Source organism: Musca domestica, unplaced genomic scaffold, assembly GCF_030504385.1.
Source record: "Musca domestica strain aabys unplaced genomic scaffold, Musca_domestica.polishedcontigs.V.1.1 1, whole genome shotgun sequence".
Taxonomy (NCBI): Eukaryota; Metazoa; Arthropoda; class Insecta; order Diptera; family Muscidae; genus Musca; species Musca domestica.
In genome coordinates this window covers 32,370,373-32,391,442 of record NW_026712114.1, presented here as the reverse complement: position 1 = coordinate 32,391,442, position 21,070 = coordinate 32,370,373, and the positions used below count along the sequence as shown (strand labels likewise).

At 36.4% G+C, this 21,070-nt stretch overlaps 1 protein-coding gene across 1 annotated transcript in view; it reads right to left on the bottom strand.

Annotated features, from left to right (window-relative positions):
- The window catches only part of LOC109611978 (GATA zinc finger domain-containing protein 10-like), a 154,897-nt gene that overhangs the window by 126,083 nt on the left and 7,744 nt on the right, over positions 1-21,070 (bottom strand). The window lies entirely within an intron of this gene.

Below are 21,070 nucleotides of genomic sequence, written 5' to 3'. Positions count from 1 at the left end.
TACGGCTGTGGGTAACAAATATAACAAATCGGATGAACAGTATATATGGGAGCTATAGCTATATCTGAACCGATCTTCACCAATTTTGACATACTAGCTTCTAGACTAAATTCGGTCCTAAGTGCCAAATTCCATCCCATTTGGACAAATATTAGACGTTTGGTGCACAATATAAGGTAATTCGGACGAATTTATATATGGGAGCTATATCCAAATCTGAACCGATCTCGATAAAATTTGGCACATGTATTTCTGGGCTGTATTTGATATATTTCCCCCAAATATTGTTGTTACAGAGTGCATATTACGGCTGCGGAGGCCAAAAAAAAACAAATCGGATGAACAATATATATAAGAGCTATAGCTATATCTGAACCGATTTCGATTAAATTTGGCATACTTATTTTCAGGCCTAGTTTGGTTGTATGTGCAAAATTTCATACTATTCGGGCTGATATTTGGTGCACAATAAAAGGCAAATCGGACGAAGATATATATGGGAGCTATATCTAAATTTTGGCCGATTATCTCCAATTTCAATAGGGTTTGTCCTTGGGCCAAACAAATGATTTGTGCAAAATTTCATCTGGATCGGGCAATAATTGCGAACTGTACTTTGTTTACAAAAATACATGGACAGACGGACGGACATGCATAAATCGACTCAGAATATGATTCTATGCAGATCATCAAAAGGAACTATGGGTCTATCTCGTTCCCTTTTGCCTGTTACAAACAAATGCACAAAGACATAATACCCTGACCACCTTGTGGTGTAGGGTATAAATATCAATCGTTTATTCACAATTTCACACAAAATATAGGGTCCATTTCATCCGCTGTGCTGTGTCGATCCCAACAGGTGCGCTTCTTCGCTATTCTAAACTCTAACCCCACGCAAAATTAGGCGCAAATTATGACCTGAGAGACTACAAAATCTGAAAAATCTCTTGTTGGTCCTTTTGAAGCCTTTGAAAGGTTTTTATTCGGACCCTAACTGTGACTCAACGCAAAATTTGGTGAGGTTTGCGTCATAATTGTGATCTGTAGCGAAATAAAAATAAAAATGGACAGACGGACACACATAGCTAAATCGGTCCGATCGATAGGTAGATATTTATTTAAAATGGAAAATCCAAAACCGGCGCTCGGACATAAGCCCTACCCATAATTGCAATGGGGATTATGACCTTTTTTCGATCATAATCCCCACAAAAAAAGGGGGGTATATTAAAGTTTGCTGTGGGGACTACTTACAAAAATTATTAAATGTAGTAAAATTTGGATCGCGTTTGCCGGTGCCGGACATAAAGTCTTTGGACAAATCCATTATTATAGGGGTTATGACCGTGGGGTTCGGTTATAATTCCCAGAAAGTTGCGGACATAATCCATTTAATAATGGGTATGCCCAAAACGATTGGGTGTGCGAAAAAATTGAGATGTTCTCCCCCAGGTATGTTCGGCACCCTAATTTCATAATTTTTGTAAGTAATCAGCCTTTGGCCGGGGAGTAAGAGAGTATGTCACGCACCGGTTACCGCGAATCAAAGATTTCTAAAATTAATTATTTTTGTAAATAGTCCATTCAGCTAATAGTCATACTCCCTAAGGGGATTGTGTCCATTCTGGAAGCGGACATAATTCCATAATTCAATTTTCCTTTTTGGAAACATAAAAAAAATTTTTGACAGTAGGGCAATAGGTGAAATGAGCTTTTACTCCCTGACAAAAAAGTAAATGAACTGAAATACAAACTTGATTGTCTGGGTAGCAATTGCATGTCTGCCTTTAACAAAAGTTCTGTGAACAGGAGATAAATTCTTGGAAATTTGTACGAAAAATTCTAAAATCTACTAAGAATTTAATACTGATCGGATCTGACAAACAGAATGAGCTCGAACTCAGAATTTTGGAATGAGAGTCACTGATGGATTGTAGGATAGATGTACCCAAGAATTTTTGGAAATTCGAACTTTAAGCTTAGGAAAACTTCTAATCTTCTAAAATTGTAACATTTGGTACTATGTGAACGGATAGAGCTAAAGACTTGAAATTCTGTATGAGAATCAAGGTTGGTAAGTAAATTTGATATATGCAGGTGGTTTGGGAAATGTGTACTAACTGCGCGAACTTTACTATATGGTACTAAATTTGGAACGATTTGGTTTAACGTGAACAGATGAAGTTGGAGTTTTGAAGTTTTGTACTGGTGTCCCTGTTGATGGTAGTTTTGTTAAAAATAGGTGGTTTTGAAAATGTGTTCTACACACGTGCACGAAAAGAACTAAATAGTACTATATTTGGTAAAATGGGAGAACAGATAGTGCTTGAAATCTGAAATTTGGAATTGGGTTCGCTGATCATGTGTAGCGTGGACATATGAAGATGGTTTCGGAAATGTAATAATTGTACGAAAAGTACTGAGTGGTACTATATTTGGTATTAAGTGAAGGGAGGTGGTCTTGGAAATGTGTACTAACTGTGCGAACTGTACTAAATGGCATTTTGAAATTTTATATTTGGGTTCCTGTTGGTGGTAGTTTTGTTAAAAATATGTGGTTCTGGAAATGGGTAGTACAAGTGCACGAAAAGTACTTAATAGTACTAAATATGGTACAATTTGGTATTGGGTGAACATATAGTGCTTGGAATCTGACATTTGGTATTAGGGTCGCTTTCCATGTGTAGCCTGGAAATATGGAGGTGGTCTAGAAAATGTGTACTATATTTGTACGAAAAGTACGGAATGGTACTATATTTGATACTGAGTGAAGATATAAGGATAAAATTCTGAATTTATATCATATTCAGATCCATTCTTCCTCCAACACATGATAAAATACTATTTACAACTTTTCGAATAATTATAGTACACATTTCCTAAACCACCTTTATATCTTATTTCTAGATTCCGACAGAGACCTCAATAACAAATTTGAGGATTCCAGCCCTCTATCCCTTCACCAAATGCTAAATTTGGTTCCATTTAGTAATTTTCGTACAAATATAGAACGCATTTCCAAGCCAACGCCAAATCTTAAACACAGATACCATCAGTAATCTAAATGTCACATCTCAGAATTTTATCGCTATCCCTTGACCCAGTGCCAAAAATTGTACCATTTAGTACTTTCATATAATTATAGTACACATTTTCGAAATCACATCCATATGTTCAGGCCCCACACGAACAGCGACTCCAATACCAGATTTCATGCAACATATGTTCACCCAATACCAAATTGTACCAAATATAGTACCATTTAGTACTTTTCGTGCACTTGAAATACACATTTCCAAAACCAACTTTTTATCACAATATAAACTAGAAAAATATTGTTTTTCAGGGAAACGTAAATGATAAATTTTTGATCTATTTTTATTCCCTCCACTTTGGAACACAGCAGTTTGTACTGTGTCTAGGATGGATGGTATTGAAAATGAGGTACAGGGTTGCCCATATTCGACGGACCCATCTGGCAACGCCATAACTTTTGACAGAGATGTCACATCGCTTAATGACATACCGCATTTGAAGCGTCAGTCCAAGCAGATTTTTACCATGAATCAATACACGCCACGCGAGCGTGTATTGGTTCATGGTATAGTTGAAATTTACAAAAGTCAATTGAAATAGTTGAAATTTACAAAAATCAATTGTAAAAGCTCAACGTGCTTCTAAAACATTAAAAATGTGAGAAGTGCGCCTTCTAAGAACACCATTAAGCGTTTATACGAAAAATTTTCGACTGGTAAGGCTCTTTCTAATCCGAAGAGGCCATATAAAACTCGACCAAGGCGATCGGCCGAGAATATCGCTGCCGTACGAGCCAGTGTTGAGAGGTCCCCAAGAACATCCCAAAAACGCCGTTCTCAGCAGTTGGGCATGGCTCGGTCCACTTTACAACGGATTATTCGCATTAATTTGCATTTGTTGCCGTACAAAATTCAATTGAGGCAAAAAAAATTCAATTCAATTGAGGCCTGCGGACAAGCCTCGTCGATTGGAATGTGCCCAAAGGTCCGTCGAATATCGGCAACCCTGTAAATCGGTCCAGGTTTTGGGATAGCCCCCATATAATACTAGCTCCCGATATTTGATATTTCATTTTTTTTCTGCACCAATTTGTCTAAAAATATGTATTTGTAGTTCGTTATGGGTTCTAGCTCCAGTGGCGGAACATTGTTTTCATATAGCCCCCATATGACGGTACCTCCCAATATTCGGTAATTTGATGATTTTTGCCACATTTTTCCACGAATTACAATGTTCCTCCTCCGATGTAGGAACATTGTACATATAGTTCCACGTTTTAACGGTACCTCCCAATATTCCGTATTTAGATGATTTTAACCACATATTTCTATGGATTTGTTCAAAAATTGTTATTTTAAGTTAGTAATGGGTTCTAGCTACGATGGCAGAATATTGAGTACTTTCGTATATTCGGTATTTTGACGATTTTAGTCACATTTTCTAATAAATTTGTGTGAAATTTGGTATTTTTACTTCATAATGGGTTCTACAACCGGTGTCAAAACATTTTCAAAAAAACCTCCCATATTTAATTTCGAACCCTTTTTACTTGCTTGAAATCCAAAATATCATATTTTCCGGATTCCTGGTTTTTACAATTTCCGTTAAAGGAAAACGAATGATCGTTACAAATAACACTTATTTTCCGAATGATTAATCCGGCGGAAAGACCACCACACTGGTGCGTGATGCGTATTTGAAATATTTATTTTGGGATTTCCAGCGTTGCTAAAAACAGTCAAAGCTCAACCGCAAAATAAACATTAAAGCCAAAGCTAACAGTTAAAAGCGAACAAAAAAATAAAATGTTTATAGACCGCGACAATTGAACAAATGGCAAAGAATGGGGAGATACTCTGTCAATTGTTGACGATCGATCAGCTAATAAATTTCCTGGAAATTGAAAAATTCCAATCCATTCCAAGGCAGGCATTGGCGTAGGTGGCCAACAGCAAAACGAAGAAGGGGTTTGATTTTCTTCGAGCATTTTTCTAAATACAATTATTTAAAGATCCCTATGGGAAATTCCATTAATCGTCTCGGAGATCAAGACAAGCTACGCCAATGCTGGGTGGAAAGTTAATAAATTAGAAATTGTTGTTTGTTGTCATTAATGCGATCAAATGCAAATTATAACTTAATTAGTGAGATGTGAACTTATTTTCAATTAATTAATGGAACGCGTTCCATGAGCAGTGGTTAGGTTAGGGCGGGATGGGAATGGTATTGATTTACGCCACTCACAGCTTATTTTTAATAGTTGTGGGGGTTAATTAGCATTTAGGCGACAGAGACAGCAGCTACAATGGCGACGACGACGATGACGAACTGGTGAAATGCTTCGCTCAAAACGCTCTAAGTTTATTAACACTAATCGTAAAGTGGACAGCGTATTCACCGGCTGGCACGGATACCTACGTGTATGGTTTTGTTTTATAGTTTAAAAAGAGCAACAACAACTAAACACAAATTAAACAAAAAAAAAAAAAACAATAATAAAAGTAAAACTTTTAGATTCCACAACAAACACGATCGACATTGTCGTAGTCTGTCAGTCGTCATTCGGTCAGTCTGCTGATGTCCGCCGTTTGTGGTTTTGAAATTTGCATTTTAATTTTGTTGTTATGATTGTTGTCGTTGTTGTTTTCATTTTGATATAAAAATAGTTTGTCAAAATTATGAGTCACTCACGCTGAAATGTGCGTAGACAGGCGAAACAGTTCTGCTGCCGGTCCGCGGTGGTCTTCTGCAGCGTTTTGTCTTTTGTTGTTGTTGCACATTACGCAGATGTACGCTTCAGAATGTGCAAAATTGAAAGCAATAATGACTCAAAACGAGCAATTTTTGCCGAACATCATTTGATTTAAAAAAAAAAAAAACAGATATAAACGAAAATTACTTTTTAAATCGAATGTTCGTATTAAGGAAGAGGGAGATTTTAAAATTTCTGGGAGAAGTTCTGAATTAAAAAAAAAGATTTTGTAACTTTTTTTCTATAAGTGCTATGCTTACTTAAAGTTTCGACTCTTCAAGGAGTCAATATTGCAATGTAGGCTAAGTTATTGATTAGCTTCATCGCAAATTATCCAGATTAGGAGGGTCAGACTCCCCACTTACCCCCCCCCCCCCATTTCATATTTATACCATACGGGTATGATGTCTTTGTGCATTTGTTTGTATTCTTTGAACAAAAACAAGTTAAGTAAGTTCGCCCGGGCCGAACTTTAAATACCCTCCTCCATTTAGAAAGAATTTAAAATTTTTCAAAAAATATAATCCGTTAAAAATTCTGTTAAAATCTTAAAAATACCGAATATAACCGTTATATTGGGGTCTACACTTAGCATTGTTTGTATAAGCTATTACAATATTCAAATTCGAAACTTGAAATAAACAGTGAATAATGTAGCTAAAATAATCAAAATACCGTATATAGAGAGGTACCGTTATAGCCAATTTTCTGTCACAGGCTGAAGCATCCATTAAGAACTTCAAAAACGACATCTCAAACAATTTCGGTGAGTATTGTACCTAAAAACGTCAAATACCGAATATAGGGAGGTATTGCCCTATAAGAAGACCTGGATCTGCAAAGACAATTTTCTGTCATAGAATGTAGTTCTCATTACGAACTCTAAATACGTAATTTGAAACTACTCCGGTGAATAATGACGTTAAAATCATTAAAATGCCGAATATTGAGAGGTACTTTTTTATATAGGGCTATACGAAGACGTGGACCTGCACAGACAATTTTCTGTCATAGGCTGTAGTATCCATTACGAACCTAAAATATCAAATTTGAAACAAATAATGTCGCTAAAATCATCAAAATATCGGGAGGTACCGTTATATGGGGGCTATATGAAAACGTGAACCTACATGACCCATTTACGAACTTAACCTGAGTACTTGCAATATAAACATGTGTGCAAAATTTTAGCCTTATATCTCAATTCGTTCTAAAGACAGCGTGATTACAACAGGCAGTCAGAAGGACAGTCAGACAGACGGAGATCGTAAATCGACTTAGAATTTTACGCAGACCAAGAATATATATACTTTGTTGGGTCTGACATGATTTATTTGTTGGGCCCAAGGACGAACCCTATTTAAATTGGTGATAAACGGATCACATTTAGATATAGCTCCCATATATCTTCAACCGATTTCGGTTTAATTGTGCACCAAATAGCCAATATAAGTCCTAATGACCTGAATTTTGGTACATCTGACCGAAATCAGTATAGAAGCAAGTGCATTAGATTTGGAGAAAATCGGTTCAGATATAGCTATAGCTTCCGTATATATGTTGCATCTGATTTGGGGTTTTAAGTCTCTCACATGCTTTATGTGCATTCATTATCAAGATCGGTTCAGATTTGGCTATAGCTCTCACATACATAACTGAAACGATTTTGACCAAATTGGAATTACTTGCTTCTAGGCTGAATCCGATCGAAGGAGTGGACCGATATATTCAATCTTAACACCAGATTTAGGGTTAATAGATATATTTGGATGTGTAATAATCGGACTCTTACATCACATTTAATATGAGTTATAATTATTCAAAATTTTGACCCTTTGTGGGGGAGGTGATTGATGGAGCACTGACGCAAATATTAGGATTTGCTAAGTTGGAGCAAAATCGTATTATCGTTTCTCTTTCTATAGAGAAAATATTTTTTGAAAAGTTCAACCTTTTGTGGTGGATGTACCACAAAGAGTTGACCGATATTGCACATCTCCGAATTCGATCTAAGTTTGATAATAATATTACGATGTACCAAGTTTGGATCAAATCGGATACTCCCCTCAAAAATTATCGACTAGATCGACTCCAAATGCCAAATGTTCCAAGAGACCTATGGTCTAAAACCTTTATTTCGACTGGGCACGTTTTGACCGTATCAAATGATATATAGACCCTCTCTGGCCATATGGCTGAGGGTATAATAAACAGTCATGAAGTAAGTTTGAACATATGTCGAAAAAACCGACCAATATTTTTTTACTTGTTACGAATATTTTTTCAGCACTCTCTTGCCAGAATAGCGTAATTTAAAAAAAGATTCCAAGTTGAACCAAGAAAAAAACTAAGAACTTCCTGCACAGAGCTATGGATTTTTATACCCTCCACCATACTATGGAGGGTATATTAATTTTGACATTCCGTTTGTAACTCCTCGAAATACTCATGTCAGACCCAACAAAGTATATATATTCTTGATCAGCGTAAAATTCTAAGACGATTTAGCCATGTCCGTCTGTCTGTGTGTCTGTCTGTCTGTCTGTTGTAATCACGCTATCTTTCGAACAAATTGAGATAGAAGGCTAAAATTTTGCACACATGTATATTTTGCCAGTAGGCAGGTTAAGCTCGTAAATGGGCCATGTAGGTCTAAGTTATCATATAGCCCCCATATAACGGTACCTCCCGATATTTGGTATTTTGATGATTTTAGCGACATTATTCATCGGAATTGTTTCAAATTTGGCATTTGAAGTTCGTAATGGATACTACAGCCTTAGATAGAAAATAATCTGTGTAGGTCCACGTCTTCGTATAGCCCCTATATAACGGTAACCCCCGATATTCGGTATTTTGATGATTTTAGCGACATTATTTAACGGAATCGTTCCAAATTTGGTATTTGAGATTCGTAATGGATACTGCAGCATAAAACAGAAAATGGGCCATGTAGGTCCACGTCTTCGTATAGCCCCCATATACCATACCCCCCCGATATTCGGTATTTTGATGATTTTAGCGACATTATTTACCGGAATCGTTTCAAAGTTGGCATTTGAAGTTCGTAATAGATGCTGCAGCATAAAACAGAAAATGGGCCATGTAGGTCCACGTCTTCGTATAGCCCCCATATACCGTACCCCCCGATATTCGATATTTTGATTATAGCGACATTATTTACCGGGATTGTTTCAAATTTTGCATGTGAAGTTCGTAATGAATACTTCAGCCCATGCCAGAAAATTGTCTGTGCAGGTCCACGTCTTCGTATAGCCCCCATATAACGGTACCCCCTTTATTCGGTGTTTTGATGATTTTAACTACATTATAAACAGATTTTTCTTCAAGTTTCGCATTAAAATATTGTAATAACTTATGACAAAAGTTGCCTATGCAGGTCCACGTCGACGTATAGGCATTCGGTATTTTTAAGATTTTAACGGATTTTATTTATTTATTTTTTTTTTTTTTTGGAAATTGTCAAATTTTTACCAAATGGTGGAGGGTATTAAAAGTTCGGCTGGGCCGAACTTACAGCTCTTTTACTTGTTAAAAATATTTTTTGGTTTACTCTTCCTAGTCAAAAAATCATTCTTCGCAAAAAACACCAAATGTTTTTTGGAATATTCTGTTAAGGACTTTTTTGCTGATTTCCTGGCAAAAAATCGCTTGTCTAATTTTCTACAAGAACTAACTGGGCAAACAAGGCAAACGTTTAATCTGAAATCCATTTTCAAGGAAATCTTTGCAAAAAGTTTGGAGTGTCCTTAAAAATACTTTTAGTAATTGAAAATATCTTCCTGGATGCTTGACTTTCTTAATATTGAATTTTTAAAAATTAAGTAATTTGAGTAGATTAATTTAATCGCAATTCATACAAATTGCAAACGCCTGTGACCGATTTTAGAAGTTCAGGAATATCAACTTACTTGATTTGTTTGATTGTTATTTTTGGCACTTATTTTGATAAACATCAATTGCGTTTTTTTGTTTGTAACGCCCACACCACGTTGTTGTTGTTGTTGCTGTTGTTGTTTTGTGCTTTTGATGGAGCGCTGCAGCTTTAATTGAGGTCATTCATTAAAAATTTTGGTTTTCACACTGTAGATGCACCAACACCAACACTTTTTTGTAATTATATTTAATTACGTTTATATGTATGTGAGTGTGTGTGTGTGTGTTGTTTGAGGTACACGGACATGAATGGCTATAATTTTACACTGTTGTAAATTATTTTTATTATTATTAATTATAACAATTTAATCATTAGCTCGAATTGCATCCAAAAAGGGTTAATGACATGCGACCAAAAGGCTATTCAACTCGGCCGTGGAGTTGAATTTTTTTGGTGGCAGTTGATTAATTGCCATGCAAAAAAAAGATGGAGGAGAGAAAACCTCAAACACACACACACACAGATGTAGACACTAAAAAGGATCATCAACCAAAAAGGACATGCAGTAATTTATTAAAAATTGCGTTTTATTTTCTTCTTTTGCTAAGAGTGTGGGAGGCTCGATTGCACACGATAATAACAAGAAGATTCAGGCTTATTGGGAATTTTCAAATTTCATCACATCACTCACTCACTTACTATTGTATTGCACCCTCCTCACTCGCTCTCTCTCTCACTCTCCTACTTTCAACTGATCATCTTCATCATCACTTAATTCTCATTCACTTCGTTACTTTGATTATCAATGGCGATCAATTCGTCAAATGAAAAAGGCGACGGCGCGCAATTTTTTTTATTCTTTGTTTTTGGCGTTGTTGTGGTTTTCGCGATTGGCATCAATGGCGGGGCAACGATCACGGCATCGGCGTTGGACAGTTTTGTCACTGCTGATCGTCGTCGTGTTTTGTGTGTGTTTGCACTTCCTTACGTTAGCAAAGCCCGCAACATATTAAAATACGAAATGTAAACCGAAATTCGATAAACCTTTTTTCGTTGGTTCGTTCGGTCGGTCGGCAACGTCGTTTCATTCGCGACACTCAACAACACAAACCCTGGGTATGGTTGGTCGGTCGGTCGGATGGCCTGCACGTGTGACCGTAGTATTTTTGTTGTTTTGTTTTTGTAAAATTTGTGTACGGCCAGCCAAGTGTTGTTGTGCTCGGCTGTGAAGTAAGAAGTTAACTAAACGAAGGAAGGAGCGGACAAATAACAAAACTTAATTCACAACACAATATTGGAACAGTCTGAGTCTGAGCAGCCACGGAAAGGCAAGCTGGCAGGCAGACAGGCCAGCTACAAGCTGCTTTTGTTAGGACAGCCAGGCCGCAGACAGGAATCAATGAGCAGGGGCTGGATTCTTGTTCTATGAAAAAATGAAATGAAAAATATTTCCTTTATAAAATTTTTCATTTGACATTTCTTTCCTTTATAAAAATTTTTATTTCACATTTTCATAGAACAAGAATTGAGGCCCAGGAGTGAGTGAGAATTGTTGACTGACTTTACTACCAACAAAAACAAACTTCTGTTACTGTTACTGTCGCTGATCATCTACCTACTATTCCCCAGCTCTAAGTTTTTGTTTACATTCTAGACCAACAACAAAGTGCTTGGTTCGTTGTTGTTGCTGCTGCTGTCGTCGTCGTCGTCGTTGTTTAGACCAAACACGATCACTCTACTCTACTGCATTATATTTGCTCATTCGTTAATCGTCGTGTAAAATGTTGGTAAACAAAGTGCTGATTGTCCGACCGAGTGAGTGAGCAATGAGTGGCCAGGCGCTCAAGCCGATAATTTTCCAAAAATTATGCAAACTTGAAAATAAATATCACCACAGTATAGCTGCAACAATAATAACCCATTGCGATAACTTTGAATGTTTGGTGGTGCATTCAGTTCGCCCATTTTTATACCCTCCACCTTGGAAAGGAGGGTATATTAACTTTGTCATTCCGTTTGTAACATCCTTAAATATTCGTCTTAGACCCCATAAAGTATATATATTCATAATCAGCATAAAATTCTAAGTCGATTTAACGAAGTCCGTCTGTCTGTCTGTCCGTCTGTGTGTTGAAATCACGATACAGCCCACATTATTTGACGTAGAGCGCCAAAATTTAGCAGAGCTATTTGCATTGTGTCTAGGATGGTTGGTATTGAAAATGAGGTATATCGGTCCACGTTCTGGTATAGACCCCATATAACAGTACCTCCCAATATTCGGTATTTTGATGATTTATGCCACATTTTTTCACGGATTTGTCTGAAAATTGGTATTTGTAGGTCATAACGGGTCCCTGAGCGTGTGGCAAAACATTGCATGTATAGGTCCATATTGTGGTATAGCCCCCATATAAAGGTACCTCCCGATATTCGGTGATTTGATGATTTTTGCAACATTTTTTCACGGATTTGTCTGAAAATTGGTATTTGTTGGTCATAATGGATTCCAGCTCCGGTGGCGAAACATTGCATGTATGGGTCCATGATTTGGTATAGCCCCCATATAACGGTACCTCCCGATATTCGGTATTTTGATGGTTTCTTTCCACATTTTTTCACTGATTTGTCTAAAAATTGGTATTTGTGGGTCATAATGGGTCCTTGTTCGTGTGGCGAAACATTGTAATTATAGGTCCACGTTTTGGTATAGCCCCCATATAACGGTTCCTCCCGATATTCGGTATTTTGATGGTTTTTGCCACATTTTTTCACTGATTTGTCTAAAAATTGGTATTTGTGGGTCAATGGGTCCTTGTTCGTGTGGCGAAACATTGTAATTATAGGTCCACGTTTTGGTGTAGCCCCCATATAACAGTACCTCCCGATATTCGCATTTTAATGGTTTTTGGCTCATTTCTTCTAATGTTTCTTTTACCCTAAGGTGGAGGGTTTGTTTTTTTACTTGTTTTGTTTGTTGACATTGTTAAAATGTTGCAATGGTGGCAAGCAACACTCATTGCCACATTTACAAACATTAGTGACCAGTGGACTATTTATAAGAACACTCGGAATTATAAATTTGTTAGGCACAGTGTTTTAAAACATTTACTAACAATGTTCCACTTCCTTTGAATTATAACCAATGAATTTTCACTCTAATTTCGAATAAATAATTTTACTTGGGAACTGGCCCGAGTATCCGGACCTGAAAATTAAAACTCGAGTTAGGCAAGAAATAGGTAAGACAGAATCTAAGATAAATGACAATGCCACAAGTGGTCATATAATAATGTTATATGAACTGATTTGAGGGATTCATGGCAAAGTAATCAGATTTTTTAGAATCCATGAACAAATTTAAAAGTGGCATGTGGTGTCCGTTGGAATTGCAATTTTCGAATTTCGAAAAAAGGGAAATTGTGCTGAATTGTGCTAGATTTGTGCTCAATTGTGCCGAATTTTTTTCGAAATTCGAAAAAATTTCAAAGATATTCGAAAAAAGATTTTTTTTCCGAATGTGGTGTCCGTTGGAATAGCAATTTTCGAATTTGGAAAAAAGGAAAGTTGTGCTGAATTGAGCTAGGTTTGTGCTCAATTGTGTTGATTTTTTTCGAAACTCGAAAAATTTTCTAAGATATTCGAAAAAAGATTTTTTTCGAAAAAATCTGAGAGAATTGCAATTTTGGAATTTCGAAAAAATTAAAGTTGTGCTGAGTCGTACTCGGTTTTTGTCCATTTGTGCCGTTAATTTTTTTCGATATCTCTTACCAATTTCGAAAAAAACGACAATTTCGAAAATATGTCAGAATTGCAATTTTCGAATTTCGAAGTTGTGCTGGGTTGTGCTTGATTTGTGCTAACTTGTGCCGTTTATTTTTTCTCGATATGCTAAACCGTTTTCAAGATATGGCAATTTCGAAAAAACCTGTATTTTTCAGAAAAATTGCTGTAATTTTTGTAAAACTTCAAACAACGAGATGCGGTAAATTGTGCTGAGTTGTACTCACTTAGCACAATTTTTCGTCCATACACAACGAATTTTCACCTTTACTCGTTACTCGCTAAAAATTAAAAAAATTATAACTTTTGTAATATGTGGAATTTTTGAAATCTGCAAGTTGTCCGTTGTCCGTCCGACAAGATAAAATATACATAGGGTTCAATATTTTGAAAAACGCTCAAAGAAAGCGATATAAGCATCCAACTCTCTTCAAATTTCACACATACAAACATTTTTGCTAACACGAGACGTGTTGTGAAGATGATATATATCTGTGAACGCCTTCTGGTACCTCAGCCACAAAGGGTCACAATTTTAAATATTTTTTTATACCATCCATTTTCGTTTGAAACACCTCGAAAAAAATTCTTGATCAGCATAAAAGTCTATGTCGATTTAGCGATGTCCGTCCGTCTGTGGAAACCACTCTATCTTCCGAACGAAATGAAGTTGATTGATAACATTTTACTCAAATGTATATAGTGTCTGCAGGACTTTTGGTATTGAAAATGGGTCATTTAGGTCCACGTTTTGGTATAGCCCCCATATAATTGTACCTTGATATTTTTGGTATTTTGGTGATTTTAGCGACATTATTCACTGGAATTGTTTCAAATTGTGTATTTGAGGTTCGTAATAGATATTACAGCCTATGACAGAAAATTGTGTGTGCAGGTCCACGTCTTCGTATAGCCCCCTTATAACGGTACCACCCTATATTCGGTATTTTGATGATTTTAGCGACATTATTCACCGATTTTTTTTTAAAGTTTCGCATTTGAATATTGTAATGGCTTATGACAAAAGTTGTCCACGTCGTCGTATAGACCCTAATATAACGGCAACATTCGGTATTTTTAAGATTTTAACAGAATTTTTATTTATTTACTAGCTGGCCCAGTCCGCGTTGCCGGACCGTAGTTTTTGTCTTTAATGCATAGTTTTTAAAGCGTAATAATTCACAAATCTGGCTCACATAAGTGGCACAATTTTTAGTATGAATGATGACTCGATTAAATTGAAATAAATAAGTCTTTCAAAAAACCTGATCCTATTTTTCAGTAAGAGGTTTTAGTTTGAGAGTTAAAAACCTAAATAATATAGCATATATATTAAAAGGTATACATTAACTGTTTATAATAGGCCCATGTAAGTTGGTTCTCTACCCCCAAAGTAGCCTAAACACACATTTTCAGTCAAATCGATTCGAAAATATAATCAAAACCCTCGAAATAGGTAAAATCAGGATGTACTTTCATATGAGCGCTACACCGAAACATTGACATTGAAAAATTTCCGCGAAGAGGTCTTCTACCAGAAGCTAAATGCCAAATAAGAGCACAATCAGTTGAAAAATGTGACCAAGACCCTGGTAAAACCTAAAATCACCGAATACCTTCACATAAGAGTTATAATGAAGCATGGTCCTATACTTACAATTATTTGAAATAATTTGTTCTTCTTCCAAAAATCTCAAATAAGCAACATTTGAGGAATTTGAAAGGGGCCATATCATTTGAGGGGGTCTATTTCACAATGTACACCAACCTGATACATATTTTGTATAAATTATTCCTCATGTAACCCCTACGACTGTATCCAATTTAAAACTTTATCGTAACATTTGCGGAGTATGAGGCAAAACATGTTTGACCCTTTGTGTATGGTTAAGTTATATAAAATGAACTCTAAAAAAGTTATATCCGGGAATCCCTCTTTTGGGATTTTTATTTACCAACCGAAAAATGTTCTAACCCCAAGATTGTCTGCGGCGCAGTGTAATTACTGACGATAGCGCATAGTGCCCCTATAACGTTACCTATGATTCAAGGTTACTTTAAAGGGTTCAGGAGGGTTCCATTGTAATTACAATTACCCAAAAGAAAATTTGAGTCAAATCGGCCCAGCCGTTCTCAACTGATGTGTTACTATAGTTTTTCAAATTTTTTACATATAAATTTAAAGAAGTAGGTGTGACCAGTTCCTCTAACCACAAACATATACCTAGGGTTGGAGGGAAAGAGTCATGATTACGTCGTATACTAACTGTGGAACAAATATCTTCATGATTTTGACAAATATCAGGATTTTAGATAAATCGAAAAAAAGGGGGGCAAAATTGGGCGTGGTCACTTTTTCTTTGCATAAAACCCTAAATCGGGGTAGGACGAAAATTTAAAAAAAAAAAAACAATATCCAAATAGTTCCAGCCGGTCTCAACTGGTTCAATTACCAATGAACAACAATTGGTTTATATATAGATTAAAAAGTAGGCGTGGTCAGTTCCTCAGCCCCCAAATAAATACTTAGGATTGGAGCGAAAGTCAACAGATTGTCGTGTAATAATTTTAAAACCGATATCTGTATTATTTGGCAAATATAAGGATTTAAGATAAATCTAAATGGTGGGCGTAAAAGTAGGCGTGGTCAATATTTTTTTTCTTTAAAAACCAAACTCGGGGTATGACGAACGTTTGAGCGAAAAAATAATGCAAATCGGTCCAGCTGTTCTCAACTGATTCCATTACCAACGAACAGCAATTGATTTATATATATATATAGATTTTTTTTAAATCGGCCCGGCCGAACTTAGTTTTTTTTGTGAAATAAAATTTTAAAATTTGACAACTTCTTCTACTGTGCAAAATTGTCATTATTATTAATATTATAATTATAGTTATTCTAGAGTTTCTTTTCGCAGAAACGACTCCTCGCCAAAGGAACTGGAACAATAAGAACAATACAGCAGCAGCAGCAACAACAACAACAACACTTATACAACACCACAGCAAAACGGCAGCAACGAAATGAAAATTTAACGACAACGTTGAACACCGAATAATTTGTTGTCGTCGCCGCTGTCGTTGTTACACGACGATCGTTTGCCATAAAAGGCTACGCCGCGACTTTATCGTTGTTGCAATTTGCATTGTAATTGTTGTTGTTGCTATTGTGCTCCGCAGTTAGTGGTTCCATTCACACTTTCCAGAATTGCATGGACGCACAATTGTTAATGCCTTATTGCCCGTCCAACAGCTCGTTAGGCTGGTCAGGCTAGCCAGCCTCGTTTTTTGTTTTTGTTCAGCCATTCATTGTCGCCAGAAAAAAAACAACAAATGAAAATATTACAGAAAATTCTGCTTTTGCTGCCACCATCACAACCACCCGCTTAACTCATTACCACACTCATTTTCGCAGAGGAGAAGGAAGGCTGGCCGACCGGCCGGCCGACGTCGTTTAATTTAGTTTAACACCATTGCCGCTGAAACGCTGTCCAGTTGTAGACAAATTTGAATATTAACCGAGTGTAGAATAATGCCGACGACGGCATCGACGTCGCTGCTGGCTTCATTTTAAATGTGTTTAGCAAAGTCAGCAGCGCTGTGGGCATAGACGTAAACAGAGGCCGATCGGTAGCAAATTATTGTGAATGATTATCAATTTGGTTTTGAAGGGAGTAGTGTTGTTAGAACTAAAAATGGACATCCAGGGATTTTAAATATCTCTCTATATAAACTTGATGATATCCGATGACGACATTCCCCTGTCAGTTCAAAACAAAACCGTATCTACCGGAAAGAAAACATTTTTATTGGAACTTTAGAACTTCATCGTCACCGAAAAAAATTTGCTGATTTTTCAGTGGATCTGCTGATAACACGTTAGGTGATAAGCAAATGCGAGTATACTGTTTGTTTGTATACATGTGTGAATTTTCTTTGAATATTTGTTTGTTCCATTTCGTTCTCTTCTTAGTTTATGTCACAATGACGTTTAAAGGGTAACCATTGCTGACCAATCACACAATGGCAGCAATTAACCCATTTCGCGGTGACACACTCAGCCAAGCCAATAAGTGAAAGTCATTTTTTTCGAGCAAGTATTTCCTTGAAATTTGCCCCCAAACTGACATAAGAACCCGATATCAATTTCATGAGGGGGGAAATTAGGCAATAGAGACATTGTGCTCTTTATCTAGAAAACGAAAAAAAAACTAAAATCATTAAAAATGTTGAAGCTTTATTTTAATAACTATTTATTTTTTCCCGTGAATTTGGAGGGTTGCCAGGATTTGAAATGCATTTTGAAATGGAATATATATATTGGAGACATTCTAAGATCTCTTTGAGGTCTTCTGTCCCAAGTATTCCTTATAGAAATTTTGTTGCCAGAGAATGAATTTCCTAACCAATTTTTAAAAGTCGTAACTACTCACAAACCAGCCTGCTAATTTTTGTTTTTTTTACACGGGCATGCTACCCGGAATCAATTTTTATATCCTCCACCATACTATGGAGGGTATATCAACTCTGTCATTCCGTTTGTAACATCTCGAAATACTGATGTCAGACCCAACAAACTATATATATTCTTGATCAGCGTAAAATGCTGAGTCGATTTAGCGATGTCCGCCTGTCTGTCGGTCTATCTGTTGTAATCACGCTATCTTTCGAACAAATTGAGATAGAAGGCTAAAATTTTGCACACATGTATATTTTGCCAGTAGGCTGGTTAAGTTCGTAAATGGGCAATGTAGGTCCAAGTTATCACATAGCCCCCATGTAGCGGTACCTCCCGATATTGGGTATTTTGATGCTTTTAGCGACATTATTCACCGGAATTGTTTCAAATTTGGCATTTGAAGTTCGTAATGGATACTACGGCCTATTACAGAAAATTGTCTGTGCAGGTCCATGTCTTCATATAGCCCCCATATAACGGTACCCCCCGATATTCGGTATTTTGATGATTTTAGCGACATTGTTTACCGGAATCGTTTCAAATTTGGTATTTGAAGTTCGTAATGGATACTACATCCTAAGTCAAAAAATGAGCCATGTAGGTCCACGTCTTCATATAGTCCCCATATAACGGTACCCCCGATATTCGGTATTTTGATGATTTTAGCGACACTATTTACCGGGATTGTTTCAAATTTCGCATGTGAAGTTCGTAATGGATACTTCAGCCCATGCCAGAAAATTGTCTGTGCAGGTCCACGTCTACGTATAGCCCCCATATAACGGTACCCGCCATATTCGGAATTTTGATGATTTTATCTACATTATAAACAGATTTTTCTTCAAGTTTCGCAATTAAATATTGTAATAACTTATGACAAATTTGCCTATGCAGGTCCACGTCGTCGTATAAGCATTCGGTATTTTTAAGATTTTAACAGAATTTTTAACGGATTTTATTTTATTTTATTTATTTATTTTTTTTTTTTTGAAATTGCCAAATTTGTTCCAAATGGTGGAGGGTATTAAAAGTTCGGCCCGGCCGAACTTACAGCTTTTTTACTTGTTAACTTATTAATTTTCCGCTGTGCAAAGGTGACTAGAAATAAGGACTTGTTCTACTTACAAAAACACTTCTTACAAATCGCCTTACCAAAACATTATTTCGTAAGATAAATGTAGTTATTTTATGGTCAATAAAATTCAATTAAATAAGTACTTATACATATGGACTTTAGGATCTAAAGTCGATAGATGAGTGCCTCTTCGAAATAACAATAAGATATGATATGAAGATGGAATATATTGGTTCACTCTTTCTGGTACACCCCCCCACAACGGGTAAACATTTTGAAGAATCATAAAGCTCAAACTCAGCACATCCCAATATTTCTATCAACACAAGATCCTACTTACTAGATCCATTATTTGGCAATAATACTCTTTGCTGGGATTTTATATAGAAAACCTTGAAGAAGTCTTCTATGCAAAGAAAGACGGTATTCAAAATAATATAGAATAGAAAACCTCTTGCAGACCTTCTACCAATGATTTTTTTTTTGATTTTCTGTACATAGAAGACTTTATGGAAGTCAGGTCGTATGTATGTAGAAGGCTATCTGAAGCTCTTTTCTTCCATAGATAGCACATTCGGGGGGTCTATAGAACTTCTGAACTTTGTGTAGACTTTTTACAGATATTCTATCCACAGATAGCCCACAGACAGCCCTTCTACACACATTACACCTCCTAAGAGTCAAAATACCTTTTTATACCCTACACCATACATAATATAGAGGGTACATTAAGTTCGTCATTCCGTTTGTATCTCATGGAAATAATAATTTTAGACCCAAGAAAATATATATATATTCTTGATCAGCGTAAAATTCTAAGACGATTTAGCCTTGCCCCTCCATCTGTATGTTCGTCTTTTGTAATCACGCTACAGTCAAAACGAATTAAGATAGGAAGCTAAATTGTTGCACAGATCTGTATTTTGTATGAAGACAGGTCAAGTTCGAAGATGGGCTATATCGATCCACGATATCGTATAGCCCCCATATAACGGTACCACCCGATATTCGGCATTTTTGATGATTTTAGTCACATTTTTCAACGGAATTGTCTGCAAATTCACGCAAGGAGTTCCTTGTGAATATTTAATCCCATGGAAGAGAATTGTCTATACAGGTCCACAATATCGAAAATCCCCCCTAATAATGGCATCTTTCAATATTCGGTATTTTTATGAAGTTAGCCACATTTTTCAATGTAATTGCCTGAAAATCCACACAAGGAGTTCCTCGCCCTCTATAACGGTACCCCCAGATATTCGGCATTTTCATAATTTTTGCGACATGATCCACCGGAATTGTTTCAAATTTCGTATATAAAGTTCGAAACCTTTACAACAACCTATGACACAAATTACTTATGCAGGACCACGTCTTCGTATAGGCCCCATAAAGCGGGGGGCTATAAATGGTTGAGGGTATAAAAAGTTTGGTCCGGCGAACATAGCTACTTTTTACTTGTTCTATTTGTAGAAGGTTTCAAGACACCATCTGCCCATAGGAAATCATCAATGGAGAACGACACACTTTTTATAGAAGGCTTTTAAAAGAAACATCTTCGGCGATCTTAATATTTAATGCTGGATATTTGTGCTGAAAACCTTCAAGAGTTCTCCTAGATAAACACCTTCCGGAGTTATTTTATATAGAGTTCTTCTGTACCGAGATGGCAACTGAATGTCTTCTATAGAAGATCACCGTAGGTAAGGTCCCCCATATGTAGATATCCTGTTCGTATCCTCTGGAGTTATTCTTTCTTAATAATACTATGGGTAGAGGCATCAATACCTCTCTATGCATAGGACCAATAGGAGATTGTCTATCAATAGGAGACATCCAATGAGATCTATGGAAGAACTTCTTGAGGTCTTTTATTCCTGAATTTATGCATGTCCGTCAAGATAAATTTAATTAGCAAAAACACAAACCAAGGTGATTTTTTCTCCGGTTTACAAAGGGTTAATAAAGAGAGAGAGAGAAAGAGAGAGAGGGAGAGATAGAGAGAGGGAGTAGTAAACCAGAGAAAATTAAAGGTAAACTAAATTATATTAGTTTTCATCA